We start from the raw sequence: 15,855 nt of genomic DNA on the forward strand, positions 1-15,855 counted from the left end.
CTCATTACTATGTCCCAGGTCACAGTTTACAATATCTACCCCTCTATCTCTCTGGTTGCCCTCCCACCTCCCAGGTCCCTACTTTAAACCCTCCTCCAACCTTCTAGCCATCTTCTCCCCCAGCACAACTGCACCCTCCCCATTGAGATGCAGCCCATCTTTATGGTAGAAACTGTAGCCATTAGCAAAGTCTGCCCAGTTCTCCAGGAACCCAAATCCCTCATTCCTGCACAAACTCTTGATCCACTTGTTTACCTCCCTAATCTCCGTCTGGTTTTGAGGTGTGGTACAGGTAGTATTTCAGAAAAAAAACTACTTTGGAGGTCCTTACCGTAAGCTAACATCCTAGTTCTCTGAAATTTTGTTTTTAAAGGACCTTCTACCTACCTCTAACCTTGTCATTGGTGCCAATGTGTACCATGACCTCTGTATCCCTACCAGCCTCTATCATCAGGAAGACAACACAGCATTTGCCATTCCCGGTCATTGTGGCAGATTGCTCTGTCTGTTCCACTAATAATTTTCCGCTACCAGGAGCTGTCTAGCCTGACCTGCGCTCTTATTTCCTTTCTTAATAGGGCAAACATCCCCCTGGCGGCCAGAGGCCATGTAATGCTGCAGCAGTGCTTATCCTGTAATGGCATTCCCTTCTTCCAACTTTGCAAACTTGTTGGGGGTGTGCCAGTTCAGGACTATCCTCTCTAGATCTCTTCCCTCTACCCCTTCTCCTGTCACCCAGCTAGCTGCATGCTCATCCTGCTCTCCCAAACTACCATCCACCCTCACATTTGCCCCCAGTGAGTGTCTGTTCAGTGAGCAGTCAACTCCTTCCCATGTTTTCAAACTGCTCATTTAGATCCAGGATCAAACTTGCAAACCCGTAACACTCACATTGCCCCACGAATGGCTATTCAAGGACTGCATATGGCACAAGATGTACACTGGGCAGCATTGTCAATCATGGAGCTCATTCTAAATGGGGATCGTTCAGTACAATAATTTGTAATTAGGAGATGGAGAACCTCGGATGGCAGTTGGTACATTTCTTGCTCTTTGGATTAATTTTTCACTTAGAAATTAGTCCATTCTAATTCTTTTACTTATTTTTTCTTGTCTTCTTCCAGGTGAAGACGGGATGATCGGCTCCTGGGGACATTTCCTGTTATCTCCCTGTTATGAAGTAAAAGATAATCAATCCCGAACTGGCAAAAAAAATAATGGACATGGACTAGTGAAAACGATTACATTTTCTGAACATGGGAAACATGTTAAGAAGAAATCTAATATTTCATGTCCTAAATGTGGGAAATGGTATACAAGTCAATCAAATCTTCTTAGACATCAGAGAGCTCACTCAGGGGAGAAGCCATTTTCATGCCCAGAATGTGGGAAATGTTTTACCCAGAAATCAAATCTTCTAGAACATCAGAGAATTCACACGGGGGAGAAGCCATTTTCATGTCCTGAATGTGGGAAATGTTTTACCCAGAAATCACATCTTGTGGAACATCAGAGAATTCACACAGGAGTGAAGCCATTTTCATGTCCTGAATGTGGGAAATGTTTTACCCATAAATCCCATCTTGTCGAACATCAAAGAATTCACACAGGAGAGAAGCCATACTCGTGCCCTGAATGCGGGAAATTTTTTACCCAGAGATCAAATCTTTTGTCACATCTAAGACGTCATTCAAGGAAGAAGCCATTTTAATGCTCAGCCTGTAGGATATGTGGCCATCGGGGAGATGTATTGTAGGACCTGCTGCCTTCTGATGTAGAACTTACATGTCTGACTACAATACAGAAAGCCATTACTGCTTAAAACAGATTTTGGTTTGATCCCGATGACTGCTTATAAGGGAAAATGGCCTGATCCGGCATTGGTAGCGGTCACTGTAACAAAACGCCAGTCTGGGGAATATCAAGGGTTTGATTAGAATGATGAGAACCATTTTCCACAATAAGCCTTTGCCAGTGAAGTATCGCAGCATTTACAATCCCAGTCCCTAAAAAGCTGGGATGCTGTGTAAAATCTAAATAGTGTAATGATTTGGAAATCTCATCTGAGCACATTTTATTCCCAATAGAACATATCAGAAGGGAAAAGGAGGACCTTTTATCAGTTCATTTAAAAATTGATGTCAATAACCCCCCCCCACAAATGTTGGGCCCGGGCCATGTCTACCATTGTGCAGCCTCCCCTCTTCTCTTTACAACAGTCTGTAAACATCTGGGAAGTGAGACCAATTGCTGGAGTTTGGGGAGAGGAATATTTCACCCTTTTTTGTCTGGGTCATCTTTTCACGTCTTTTGTTTCAAAGTGCGCCAAATATTTTCTCGGTGAAAGGTCCGCACTGCATGCAGCCAGTTCAGCCCCCGGACTCTTCTCCTGTGAAGCCATGCTGTGGTGATGGATGCAGTATGTGGTTTAGCCTCATCTTGCTGAAATATGTAAGGTCTTCCCAGAGAGAAACGTTGTGTGGATGGAGCATATGTTGTTCTACAACCTCTACTGCTCAACATTGATAGTGCCTGTCAGGATGTGTACCCTGCCCAGGCCATAGGCACTAATGTAACTCCATACCATCAGAGATGCAAGCTTTTGAGCTGTGCACTGATAAGTTGGATGGTCCTTCTCCTCTTGAGTCTGCAGGACGCAGCGTCCATGGTTTCCAAATAGAATTTCAAGTTTTGATTCATCTAACCACAGAACAGTTTCCATTTTTGCCTCCGTTCACTTTAAATGAACTTTGGGCCAGAGAAGACTCCAGCATTTCTGTATTGTGTTGATCTATGGCTGATCTTTTCCATGATACAGCTTTAACTTGCATTTGTGGATTGCAGAGCAAACTGTTCACAATGATTTCCGGAAGTATTCCTGAGCCCATGCAGTGATTTGCATTACAGAATCATGCCTGTATTTAATGTAGTGACGCCTGAGGGCCTGTAGATCTCGAGCATCCAGTATTGACCATCTACGTCCCTTGTGCACATGAATTTGTCCACATTCTCTGAATTTTTTGATGATATTATGTATTGTAGATGATGGATATTCAAAGTCTTGCAATTCTACGCTGAGGAACCTTTTTCGGTCCACAATTTTTAGACGCAGGTTTTCACAGATTGTTGAACCTCTCAACATCTTGTTTTCTGAAAGACTCTTTTTCTCTGATGTGCTCTTTTTATACACAGTCATGTTATTTGGGGTTTGTTCGGCCAGGAGGTGCCATTTGAGAAGCAAGAAAACCTAATCCACTGGTGCTGATGTGAATGAGCATTTAGTAGACCCTCCAGTTGATTTTCATTAGTACCGTTAGCTTTTCCAGCCTTTTGTTAGGTTTCTTTCAACTTTTTTGAGATGTTTTGCTGCCATCAATTTCTAAAAGTTTTTTTTTAACTGAAATGGAACAATGTCCCCCTCCCCACTCTGATGTGATCGATGTTCTAGTGTGAATAAAATATAGTTAGATGAGATTTCCAAATCATTGCATTATATTTTTTTCTCTACATTTATTTACATTTTACAGCGTCCCAACTGTTTGGGAATTGGGGTTGTATTCTGGAAATCGTCTCCCACAAAACTATCAAATATCTCAGTTCCTTCTTCTCTAAGACATCACTGCAGATTAGATTGCATTTTCCATCTAACAGGTTGTAACCAGTCTGATTCTTGGTTGGAGCCTCCGGCGTTGTAGCCCATGCACAACAAGAGCGCAGTCAGAGGAGAGCCAGGAGTCGGCAACAGTAGGTCTCAGTTCACAGTACAAAGGAGAAAGAGGGTAACATCAGGAGAAATGCTAGAGGTTGGTAACACTAGGTCTCAGTTTGGTTGCAGAGAGAAGAACAGGCAGTTAGTGGAGCTTGACTATGGCTGCGAGGCACAATAATCATGCACTAGAGCGGAGGCAGGGCCAGGCTTTTATAGTTTGCCTAATCAGAAGCAGGGCGGGGCCAGGATAGGGAGCCAGACCAGATGTACAGGATCATGGCTAAGGTTAGCAGGAAAGCTGTCCAAATGGCTGGATGGCTCAGCAGGGAGAGCTGCTGACTGGAATACAGGAGATCCTGGGTTTAATCCCTGACACAGATGTTCTTTAACTATAGGACTACTATTATAAAGTATGCTTATCAGAAATTATTACAACCAAACTCCCTTTTGAAGGAATTTTACTATTCTCCTCTTTTCAGAACTCAAAACACAATTGTAGGTTTTCTTGCACAAACTAACAAAGTATGCAAGGCTGAAAAAAGACAAATGTTCAGCTTGTTTCCACCCCGCTTGTTGATCCAGAGTAAGGCAAGAAAAAAACCAAACATCCGCCATAGTCCTGTATATAAACAGATCATGAGAGAGATTCTTGTATTGTCACCTAATGTATTTATTCATAGTTATTTGGTCGCCCCCTAACTGTCTTTCTCAAGGAGGAATAATCCCAATTTACCATAACGTCCATCCTGGGGGACATGGAGGTTGCCTTCTTGATCTCGTTGGGACAGGAAGAGGAGAGTTCAAAAAGCCACCACCATTCTCCAGTGTTCTTCCTGTCCCAACGGGACTCAAGAGGAGTTCCTATGTGTGCTTGGAGGATGGAGCGCTCTGTGTGGTGGAAAGTAACAGAGTCCAGCGGATACCCGTTCGGGAGAATGGAGGCGGTCTCCGGGTCGCTACCCTCTGCAAATGTTGCGGCATCCCTGCAAAAGGGCCTGGACTGAGCGCCCTGTGGGGTATAACTTCACTCAGTCTGGATATCCAATCGCGAATGGAGGCAGTCTTCGGATCGCTGCCCCTCTGCAAATGCTTGGCATCCCTGCAGAGGGGCCAGTGTCTAGTGGCGGCATGGAGGCCGAATCATCCAGGCTTGAATCCTTGTTGAGCTTCTCCTACAGCCCAGAGCCTCCTTCTAAATGCTATGGACAGCATGGAGGTAGCAAGGGAAATCTACAAACAGTCAGTAGTTCACTTGGACAGAAAGCTCATTGCCTATGCTGGTATAATAGCATTCTCCTGTTTATACAGCATGAAACAGAAGCCAAGGCCTGGAGAGCAGTTACATGGAACAAAGGCTCATGGTATAGGTTTGGCATAATGGCACTCGCCTGTCAATGCAGGATGAAACTCCATAGCTAAGGCTTGGGGAAAGCTAATCTAATCAAGGCAGAGCTGGAATCCTTGATGGGTAATCTCCGCCAGTTGGTCAGAGAACGAGTCTCTCGACCCACCCCAGTCGGATCCCTCTAGACCAAAGCAAACAAGGCCCCGTATTCATGAGCACCCTGAGGGAATGTGGCGCTATACCTTAGCTGATTTAAAGCGCATTTTTAGTAAAGAGGAGATCCTAAGATCAGCTTAGCAGTTCCTTTCTCTCTATACAAAAATGGAAAATAATACATATAATATATAAAGATTCGGCTAGTAGATCTGATGTCTGTGATACTAGAGTCACAGGTTCAAGGCTGAGCAAGGACAAAACTTCAAGTCCAACAGCTGAAGCGGAAAAGAGCAACTTTGTAAAAGGCTGGTTATCTTCCATGGAGTTTAAAATTTTGAACTCTGGAGTGAAGTGCCAAAAATCGCCCAGCAGACCCCATGAAATCACGTGAGACTGCATAGTCTTCCAGAAACAATTATAGCAGCCACCTCGGTGGCACGCTCAATGTGCCTGTGGCTCTCCTAGCTAGGAAACTATCTATCTGAAGCTGGCAGGTGCCTGGGCAGGAGACGGTCTCAAAAAATAAGCTATGCCCCATTGCCTTCTCAAGGGGAGGAGTTGAAAATCAATCAATCAATCTCTTTTTTTGGATAAAGCGCAGGCAAGGGCGAAACTGGTAGACGAACCTACCCAAAAGATGACTAGCATAATGCCCCAGAACAACCATATCTCCGGGATCTAAAATAGAATTTTTGCCTAAAAGGGTTATCGTTACGCCAGACCCGGCCCCCTCTTCTCCAAGAGTTTGGAGCAGGGAGTTCAGACTGAATACATTTGGAGCGGTTATCCAGTTCCGTTAGTGAAACAGGGTTTTTCTTGGTTATTACTCGTCTTTGCTTGGGCTACTAACTTAACGGTTCCTTTCGAACTATACCTAATTTAAAGGCCATTGATCAGTACATTTCTGAATTTTAAAGTCATGCCACATATTCCATTATATTAGATTCACTATTAAAATGGGTTCAAAATCATGTATTTCCAGCCTAAACCCAGACATTCAAAAGTTCTTGTGATATTCCTTGAAGGATTACTCCTTTTTTCCTCAAACAGGGTATTCGGTCATAGGACCACTCGTCTGCAGATGGGTTTCACTCTAGGCCCCTCCAGCAGGACATTCCTGTTGAAAGGAGATAGAGGTCAATTGTTTCTAGACAAAAGCTGAAAATGTCCATCCAAATGGGGGAAATGTCCCTGGAAATCATGGCTGTCACCCGTAACCTTAAAAAAAAGTTGTGTCCAGTGGTCTCTATCCTCATTCGTTTTAATAACCACTGATGCTAGTGAGTCTGGTTGGGGAGCACAGGTGACAGATTGGGAACTCCTGCTCCTGTTTTGCATATGTCTAATCCTTGAGCTATACAGAGCTCCGAGCAGTTTGGTAAATGATTATTGAAGCTGAAGATATATTTCATGGGAAACACGTAAAAATATTGTTTGACCACTGTGTCCATTTGTCACCAGGGCAGCACCAGACTCAACGAATATCAAAAGAATTATCTCCTGGGCGAAGAACTAGATAAAGTCCTTGTCGGCTATTCACCAAAAAAGGCTCCCAAAACATTATTGCAGATTTTCTGAGTCGGCAAAGTTTAGATCCAGGGGAATGGTCCCTAAAAATAGCCATATTGGATCTGCTGACGTCCCAATGGGGTTACCCCCTGATAGACCTCCTTGCAAAGACATTCAAATTGCAGAAATGTTCCTCCTTAAATCCAGCAGACAATCCCCGACACTGGGTGCACTCACGGAATGGGGCATGGGTCTGGTCTATGCCTTTTACTCCTCCCTTAATTTCTTCTGACTCTGCATGGAATCCACAACTGCCAGATCGGGGTTATATTCATTGCCCAGCATAGCCAAAAGGCCCTGGTTGCCGTTATTGTCTTTTCTAGGCTATAAGGCCTCAGGCGGGGCCTTCTGTCCCAAGGTCTGATGTTCTGCCAGGAGATCCTCTGCATAAAGCTGACGGCCTGACTACAGTGATTGAGAGACCAAGTACTATCGTCCAAGGTAATATACACTCTCTTAAGCGTCAAAAGAACTCTACCTCCAATATATACTCTAGGGCAGGGGTGTCAAACTCATTTTTACCGAGGGCCACATCGGGCTTATGGTGACCTTCAAAGGGTCGGTTGTAAGACAGTACAGTAAGGGCTCGTATTTGCGTACATAATAAGCAGTGAATAGAAGCCATTGGTTTCGGTGAGTTCCTTCACATGATGGATATTGTCACACAGCATGACCTATTTTGTTACATACTGCGCACCCAGATAGGCCATTGAAGTGAATGAGCCGCGCAAATACGTGGTGAATGTGCAGGAAACCTCTGTATTCACTGAATATTTGCGCACCATCTCAGGGGGCCACCTGCGGTGTTTTTTGCGTGCCCAAATATACCGGCATAAGCGATTTTCGATTGCGCAAATACGCAGAGTATTTGTGCGACCAAAATACAATTACACCCGTGTAAACGAGCCCTAATAGTGACCCCTATGGTGGTCGCAGTAGTAATAGTGTCCCCTATAGTGGTCGCAGTAGTCATAGTGACTCTCATAGTGGCTCCAGTAAAAATATTGACCCCCACAGTGGCCCTATTAGTAATAGCAAGCCCTACAGTGGCCCCAGTAGTAATAGCGAGCCCCACAGTGGCCCCAGTAGTAATAGCGAGCCCCACAGTGGCCCCAGTAGTAATAGCGAGCCCCACAGTGGCCCGAGGAGTAACCCCCCCCCCCCCACAGTAATATATACCCCCTCACTAGTAATAACCCCTCAGCAACATCATCCCCAGAAGCAATATTAACCCCCCCAGCAGCAGTAATATTAACCCCCCCCAGCAGCAGTAATATTAACCCCCCCCCCAGCAGCAGTAATATATTAATTAACCGCCCCCCAGCAGCAGTAATATTAATTAACCCCCCCCCAGCAGCAGTAATATTAACCAACCCCCCCAGCAGCAGTAATATTAACCCCCCCCCCCCAGCAGCAGTAATATATTAATTAACCCCCCCCCCCAGCAGCAGTAATAATAATTAACCCCCCCCCCCAGCAGCAGTAATATTAATTAAACCCCCCCAGCAGCGCTAATATTAATTAACTTCCCCCCCCAGCAGCAGTAATATTAACCCCTTCCAGCACCAATATTAACTCCCCTGCAGCAGTAATATTAATCCTCCCCCAACCCTTATACTTACCTGCTCCCTGCAGTCAGCGCCGCTCTCCTTCTGCCCGAGCTGATCCCGGCTACACACTGACGTCAGTGTGTGCGCCCGGCACGTTTCCTCCACGAGTCCTCTCCTGCGGAACTGAAAAGCAGGGGACTCGGGGAGGATGATCCTGGCTGCACACTGACATCAGCGAACAGCGGTAATAGCGCGATTACCAGCGGGGAGCTGCGGCACCCCAGCTGGTAACCGCTTCAGTGGTGAGCGGCGTCGGCACGCCGCGGGCCACATAACATGAGGCAGCGGGCCTTGTGTTTGACACGTGCTCTAGGGTATGGAGGAAATTCCACAACTGATGTGGAGCAGATGGTCCAGATCTCAGCAGCCTGGACCTTACAATATCTGGGATCCTAATTTGGTGTTAGGCGGCCTCTGCACACCTCTCTGTGAGCCCATACATTCGGTATCACTTAAAACCTATCCATCAAAGTAGCCTTTCTGGTAGTTATTACCACCACCCGACGGATTGGTGAGATACGGGAATTACCCTGTAGAGGGACCTACTTAAAGGTGCTTGACGATCGGATAGTCGTAAGACAAGAGTATCTTTTTTTCCTAAAGCGGTTTTGACGTTCCACATGGAACAGGGAATCATTTTGCCTTCTATCAGGATTTTAAAATGACAGAGAACGGCCTTGCACAGCTTAGACCTCCGACGGGCAGCCCTGTCCTACTTACATAAGGGAAAAGCAGCATTTAGAGAGACCATCGCTACATGGATATAAACATCAATTCAGGAAGCATACAAAGCCAGAGATCTGCCTCCCCCTGAGGGGCTGAGAACCCACGCTCCAGGGGCTCCAGGGGCTCCAGGGGCTCCATGGACTGAATGTAGTGAAGCTGTACAGAGCTGCAACGTGATGGAGCATCCATACTTTTTATAAGCATTATTGCTTGGTTCTCCACTCTGGTAGGGATCTGGCCTTTTGGGCAGAGAAAGTAGAGTTGAGCTGGATACTCTTTCGAGTATTAGCGTACTCGATGGTGCTCGTTACTCGAACGAGCATCAAATCGTGTTCGACCCCCGCCCCAGTTTTTGGCTCCTCCCCGCTGTGACGTGCCTGTTTTGGCCCCTCCCCGCCGCAACGCAGCGCGCGTCATTGGCAATTTTTTTGTCTGGCAGGCAGGGGAGAGAGAGAGAGACTGGGAAAGAAAAAAAAAGGACGGGACCCGGCATCCCACATACAAAAATGCTCAAGTCTCCCATTGTAGTTAATGGGGTTCGTTACTTGAGTACAGCTCTCGAATTTTACGAAAAGCTCGCTCATCTCTAGCAGAAAGTCCTCCAGGCTGTGGTCCCCCCTGATATGCCTGTAGTGATTTGGTATTGCCTCCATGTGTGCTGTCAGGATGGGCATTATTTTTACCATTAATTCTTACCCTCTTGTTACATTTATTAGTTTAGTTGCCCTTCTTTGAACCCCCTCCAGCACTGTAACATCTTTCCTGAGCACCGGTGACCAGAACTGTACGCAGTATTCCATGTGGGGCCCGACAAGTGCCTTATATAGTGGGAGGATAATGTTCTTGTCCCTCACCCCTATACCTCTTTTAATGCACCCCAAGACTCTATTAGCTTTTGCAGCAGCTGACTGGCATTGATTACTCCAGTTTAGTCTACAGTCCACTAGTACTCCCAGGTCTTTCCCCTAGCTGTACTCCATTTAGTGTATATTGGTGACATCTGTTTCTCCTGCCCATGTGCAGAACCTTACATTTATCCACATTGATCTTCATTTGCCATTTTTCTGCCCAAGCCCCCGGCTTATCTGACTTAAACTGATCCATTGGCAGCCGTATATTATCCTCCTTTTTGTATTAATTATCTTGTATAATTTCATATATTCTGCAAATATCAATATTTTGCTGTGCAGTCCCTCTATCGGGATTTATCTATTTGATACATTTATTGAACAGAGTGGGGCCTAATACTGAACCCTGTGGCCCCCACTAGTGATGGGGGCCCAATCTGAGTACGAACCATTTATTACCTCAGCTACATACATTCTTATCTATATATATAAACCTATTATGCGGCACGGTGTCAAATGCTTTAGAAAACTCCAGATATACAAGATCAATAGTGTTAGGTATAGGGTTACCACTGGGGGCGCTGGTGGACGGCTATACCTGACGCCGTGGATTTCAGTGCGATTGGAGTTCCCCTGTATTGGTGGTGGCCGGCTCCCACCAGTGACGCGTGCCCTGCCGCACTTGGGGACACGCTCCCTCGGGTCGGCTGCGTGGCTCTCTGTATAGTACACAGCCCCGGGGAGAGTCGGTCTTATCATCTCCCCTATCGGCGGGTCACCTCTCCCCACCCTGTCTGGGCGGGGACTTTCACATAGGCTGCTGAGTACTAGCAGAGGTTGCCAGTGTTTGCTTAGACTTAGCTTTGCTAGCACCCGTAAATATACTGCTCCTGACTGTTTTGTTCTTTGACCCATGGTCCTGTCCTAGTCCTTTGTACTGCAAACGGGCCTTCTCAGGTTAACCCTGACTACTCTCTATTAACCCTTGGTCGTTTTTGCTCTCTGTAGGTTTTCCTCGGCTGGTTTTAACCTTCCATCTCCTGTCCCTCTTTCTTGGGATTCTTGTCTCTAGGTCAGAGCAGGGACCGCCACCCAGTTGTTGCCTTGGGAATTAAACCCAGGTAGGCTGTTGTAAGGAACCCCTCTGGCGATCTGTCCCCTACCAACCCTAACAAATAGACTCTCACAGGGCCAGCCTGGAACATACTACGTTGTAGAAGCTGATCAGATTGGTCTGACATGATTGACCCCTCAAGAACCCGTGCTGGTGAGGAGTTATTCCATTGTTTTTCTTGAGGTATTCCAGGATGGCATCTCTCAGAAACCCCTAGGATATTTTTCCAATTATTGAACTGAGACTTACCGGCCCGTAGTTACCAGGCTCTCTTCTTGACCCCTTTTTGTATATTGGAACTACATTGGCAATGAGCCAATCCAGTGGTACAACCCCAGTCCCAATAGAGTCCCTAAATATAAGAAATAGAAGCCTGTCACTTAATTCCCGTATAATCCTTGAGTGTATCCCATCTGGGCCCGGCGATTTGTAGATTTTTAATCTTTTTTAGCCAGTTCTGCACTTCCTCCTGTGTTAGGCAGGTGATGTTTTGCGTGGAGTTAATTTTATTCCCCTGCATCTCGTGACATTTCTTTTTCTCTCGTGAATATACTTGAGAAAAAACTATTTAATAGATTTGCCTTCCCCCTATCGTCTTCTATAGCTTTCCCTGCATTATTTGTTAGCAGGCCAGCGCTTCCAGTGCAAATCCTTTTACCATTTATATAATTGAAAAATAGTTTAGGGTTATTTTTGCTCTCTTTGGCGATCAGCCTCTCTGCCTCCTACATAGCAGGTTTTTATCTTTTCCTTACAGATTGTTTTTTTCCCCAGTATGTTTTTAGCACTTTTTTTTACTGCCTTCTTGTTTTAGTAATTTAAACACTTTTCATTTTTTACTTCCAGTCTTGTTGAGCCACATTAGTTTTCTTCTATTCGTAGTTCTCTTATTTTTGAAGGGTATGAACTGCTCAAATGAGGTATTTAAGATCTTTTTAAACTTTAACAAGACGAGCGCAGCACGAACGTTTTTACGCAATTAAAAACGCCCGTGTGACCGGGACTTAAAGTTCAGGGTTTATTTTTTCACTCCCTAATAAGGCTTTCCATGAATGACAACTGGAAATGTATTATGTTGCGGTAACTATTTCCCAAGTGTCCCTCAACCTGCACCCCCGTGATTCTGTCCAGTCCATTGGTTAATAAGTCCAGAGTGACATACCCTCTCGGTGTCTCCCATACAAGTTAGGTAAAGTAGTTATCTTTAATTGATCTCCAGAACTTATCACCCTTGTGAGATTTGCAGGCTTTGTCTTCCCATATTATATCCGGATAATTAAAATCCCTCATGTCATACTTACTTTTGACACCTCTTCTATTTGTCTTATTAATAAGTTCTCAGTTTGTTCTGTTATTTTTGGTGACCTATCGAAAACCCCTATCAGGATTTAATTATTTTTTCCTCCCTGTATTTCTACCCACAGATTCCACGTGTTCATTTCCTACACCTATATCTTCTCGTTGCCTTGGCATTAAGGTTTTAACATACATGCCCTCACTTTCTGGTTCCCATGGTCTCTTCTGAAGAGATTGCAACCATGTAAGTTTACTGCCCAATTGCGTTTTAAATCAAGCCATGTTTCCGTTATTCCTACTATATCGTAGTTTCCCTCAGACATTCTTGCTTGAAGCTTGCCCACTTTACTGACCAAACTGCTTGCATTCGTTGCCATACAATTTATTCAGATGTGGTTACTGTTTGTATTAGCTGCTTTGTCAGTTCAATATGTACTACCCCCCCCCCCCTCCTCTGCTTGACCCCCCCATTTCTTTTCCTTAACCCCAGAACTCTGTCTACACTGTCTGCCTCCCTATTTCTCTTGTTGCCACCCCCTCCCTAGAACTGTCTTATTCAGATCAAGTAGAGACAAAGAATTGTAAAAGTTTTAGACTCGAAATTCATCAAACCAAAGTGAGGATCTTGTAGGAAAATGTAATCGTGCCTATGATAGCAGCCCAGGAAAGGACCTTCCACTGATAACAGCTGATCACTCAATTCTGGAAAGCTAGAATTTAGCGATTAGCGACTTGTGCACGAAAACTACACGATGTCCCTGCATTTAGACAAAACGGGAATCGTTCAAAAGACTTCTTTGAGTGATTTTTGTCTAAAAGGGCTTTAAAACAAAAAGGTGCAGTACGGGGGGAGGTAGAGTCTCAATGCTAAAGATCAAAAACAAAGTAGTTGTATTAATACAGTAGTATCAGAAGGCCACAGATCTCATCCCAAGAGTATACCCATCAATGAGGGTTCCTCTGGAGTATTGATCTAAATGAAGAAAGCAATCATAGTGGAAATTACGTAAGAGGGGAATTGCATCACAGGGGCTTTCATTCCTTTCTTAGCTGTGGACCTGTGTTGATTATTCTCAGTCTTCATCTGATGGTTGGTGGAGTAAGAGCTGGATCTTGGTCTCCTGTTTTTTCCTGCTTATCTCAAGTGAAGTACTGCGGTTACTGGTTATGAGTTGTTGTTAGGCCTTTTTGTATTTTGCGGGACCAGTTGTATTTAATGTATCATATAGTTGTTTCTACGGCGTACGCACTGCAGCATAAATCCCCTGATCACTTTACTCCGGGGTAGCTGTGATTACCGCGATACGAAATGGATAGAATTGTATTCTTTGCTACTACTTTTAAAGGATTTCTGCTGCGTCTTCTGGCCACCATAACTTTTTTCTGTCTACACAGTTGTGCGCGGCTCGTTATTTTGCGGGACGTCCTGTAGTTTCTATGGGTTACATGTTGGAGTTTATACGCTTTTTCATCGCTTTTAAAAAAAAAAGTTCTTGGAGACTGAGTGACCAAAATTCTGGGATTGTGTATTTTTTTCTGACAATGTTCACTGTGCGGGATAAATAACGCGTTCCTCTTATAGATCAGACTTTTACAGATACAGCCATACTAAATGTTTTTGTTTTGTTTTTATTATAAATGTGAAAAAAGGGGGCGGGACAGCTGAACCTTTATCATCATTTTATGGGGTTTTTTTTAATAACCTTTTTAAACTTTTTTTTTTTTCTTTAGTCCCCATGGTGAACTTGAATTTTCAATAGTTTGACTGATCAATGAGTATAATGCAATACCATAGATCTGTGTTATACCCCTTTCTGATGGGCGGCCTATCAAGACATGCTGTCGCATCTAAGCGGGACCTGCTGGATTTGTAACCAGAAATACTACTGCAAATGCACAACCATCAGTGGTAAACAGTAAAGACAACCGCAACGAGGGAAATGCTGTCCCTAAAGAACCTACCCAAAAAAGAGACCTGCTTACATGCAGGTAGCCTGCCCTGAGAATGGCGATTCTGACCATATACCTAGGCCACTAGCTGACCCTACGTATGCATGAGGTATTGGTTTGTATTTTGGCCAATATACTTAAGCCCATGAGCCCTCAACAAGGGTCCTCATCTCGAAGGTCTCTACTCTCACAACACAACTTACCCCATGAATCCTGCCTGCATGCGCGGGGTGATGGTCCTGAGGACCTAACTCGCCCTAGATGGTAAACTATTCAAGCAGAACAGGACATAGTTCACACCAAGACACAATGGGATGCATACAACATGGGACAGGACTGTTCAAGTCCAGTCACCTGCACAGACACCCAAAACACATCGCTGTTCACACCTACAGAAACAACATGCATCAATGCAAACAAAGAAAAATTAGGGAACCATCTCCCTCTTTGGAATTCATCTCCTATAACTTTCCTTGGCTCAGAACTCAATCTCCTCGAGCATTTTTAACCCATTAGTGGCATTACTCATTTTAGCCTTCATCATTTACCCTTTTGTGTCCCAACGATCATGACTGTTTTATTTTTGTGAGTTCTTGTATCTGGCGGGATGAGTTCTAGTTGTAGACACCCATCCCGGGTCCATATAATGTGTTGAATAAGTTTGTTAGTTTTCGGTATTTACCTGCCTGGCGCTCACGGTGCGTTATGATCATCATGTCCTTCATTCTCCCGGTCATTGTGATTATGAGATCACCACCTTTATAGGGGTTTGATTGTGTTTTACCACTTTGCTGAATATAAACCCTTTTTTATCTACAGTAAGGCTTTGTGCGGCGCCGCATTCCCTGACCGCAGCATCGATTGTCCAGTAGGCGGCGCTGTGGGACAACTTGTAGTTTTATTGGTAATGCTTGTAGGTCTATATGACTTATTAAACTGGTTTGCTATCCCAGCTCCCCATGCTATAATGTGTCATTGTCTGGGCCGGGTGTTATTGGGGTGCCCCCCCGTTCGGCGCGAGACAAACCCGATGCAGGGGTTTAAAAAAAAACGGATAGTACTTACCCGAATCCCCGCGCTCCGGTGACTTCTTACTTACCTTACGAAGATGGCCGCCGGGATCTTCACCCTCGGTGGACCGCAGGTCTTCTGTGCGGTCCATTGCCGATTCCAGCCTCCTGATTGGCTGGAATCGGCACACGTGACGGGGCGGAGCTACGAGGAGCAGCTCTCTGGCACGAGCGGCCCCATTCAGAAGGGAGAAGACCGGACTGCGCAAACGCGTCTAATCGGGCGATTAGACGCTGAAAATTAGACGGCTCCATGGAGACGAGGACGCCAGCAACGGAACAGGTAAGTGAATAACTTCTGTATGGCTCATAATTAATGCACAATGTACATTACAAAGTGCATTAATATGGCCATACAGAAGTGTAAAGACCCACTTTGTTTCGCGGGACAACCCCTTTAACTAATAAGTGCAGTACTGCTGACAATGTACTGTTAGAAGCTTCTTACAAGACAACTGAGTT

At 44.9% G+C, this 15,855-nt stretch overlaps 1 pseudogene; it reads left to right on the top strand.

Annotated features, from left to right (window-relative positions):
- LOC136607204 (zinc finger protein 420-like) overlaps nucleotides 1-3,442 on the top strand; it is a 57,640-nt pseudogene extending 54,198 nt beyond the window's left edge.
- The last annotated feature ends 12,413 nt before the right edge of the window (nucleotides 3,443-15,855 follow it).

The sequence above is a fragment of the Eleutherodactylus coqui genome, chromosome 1 (assembly GCF_035609145.1).
Source record: "Eleutherodactylus coqui strain aEleCoq1 chromosome 1, aEleCoq1.hap1, whole genome shotgun sequence".
Taxonomy (NCBI): Eukaryota; Metazoa; Chordata; class Amphibia; order Anura; family Eleutherodactylidae; genus Eleutherodactylus; species Eleutherodactylus coqui.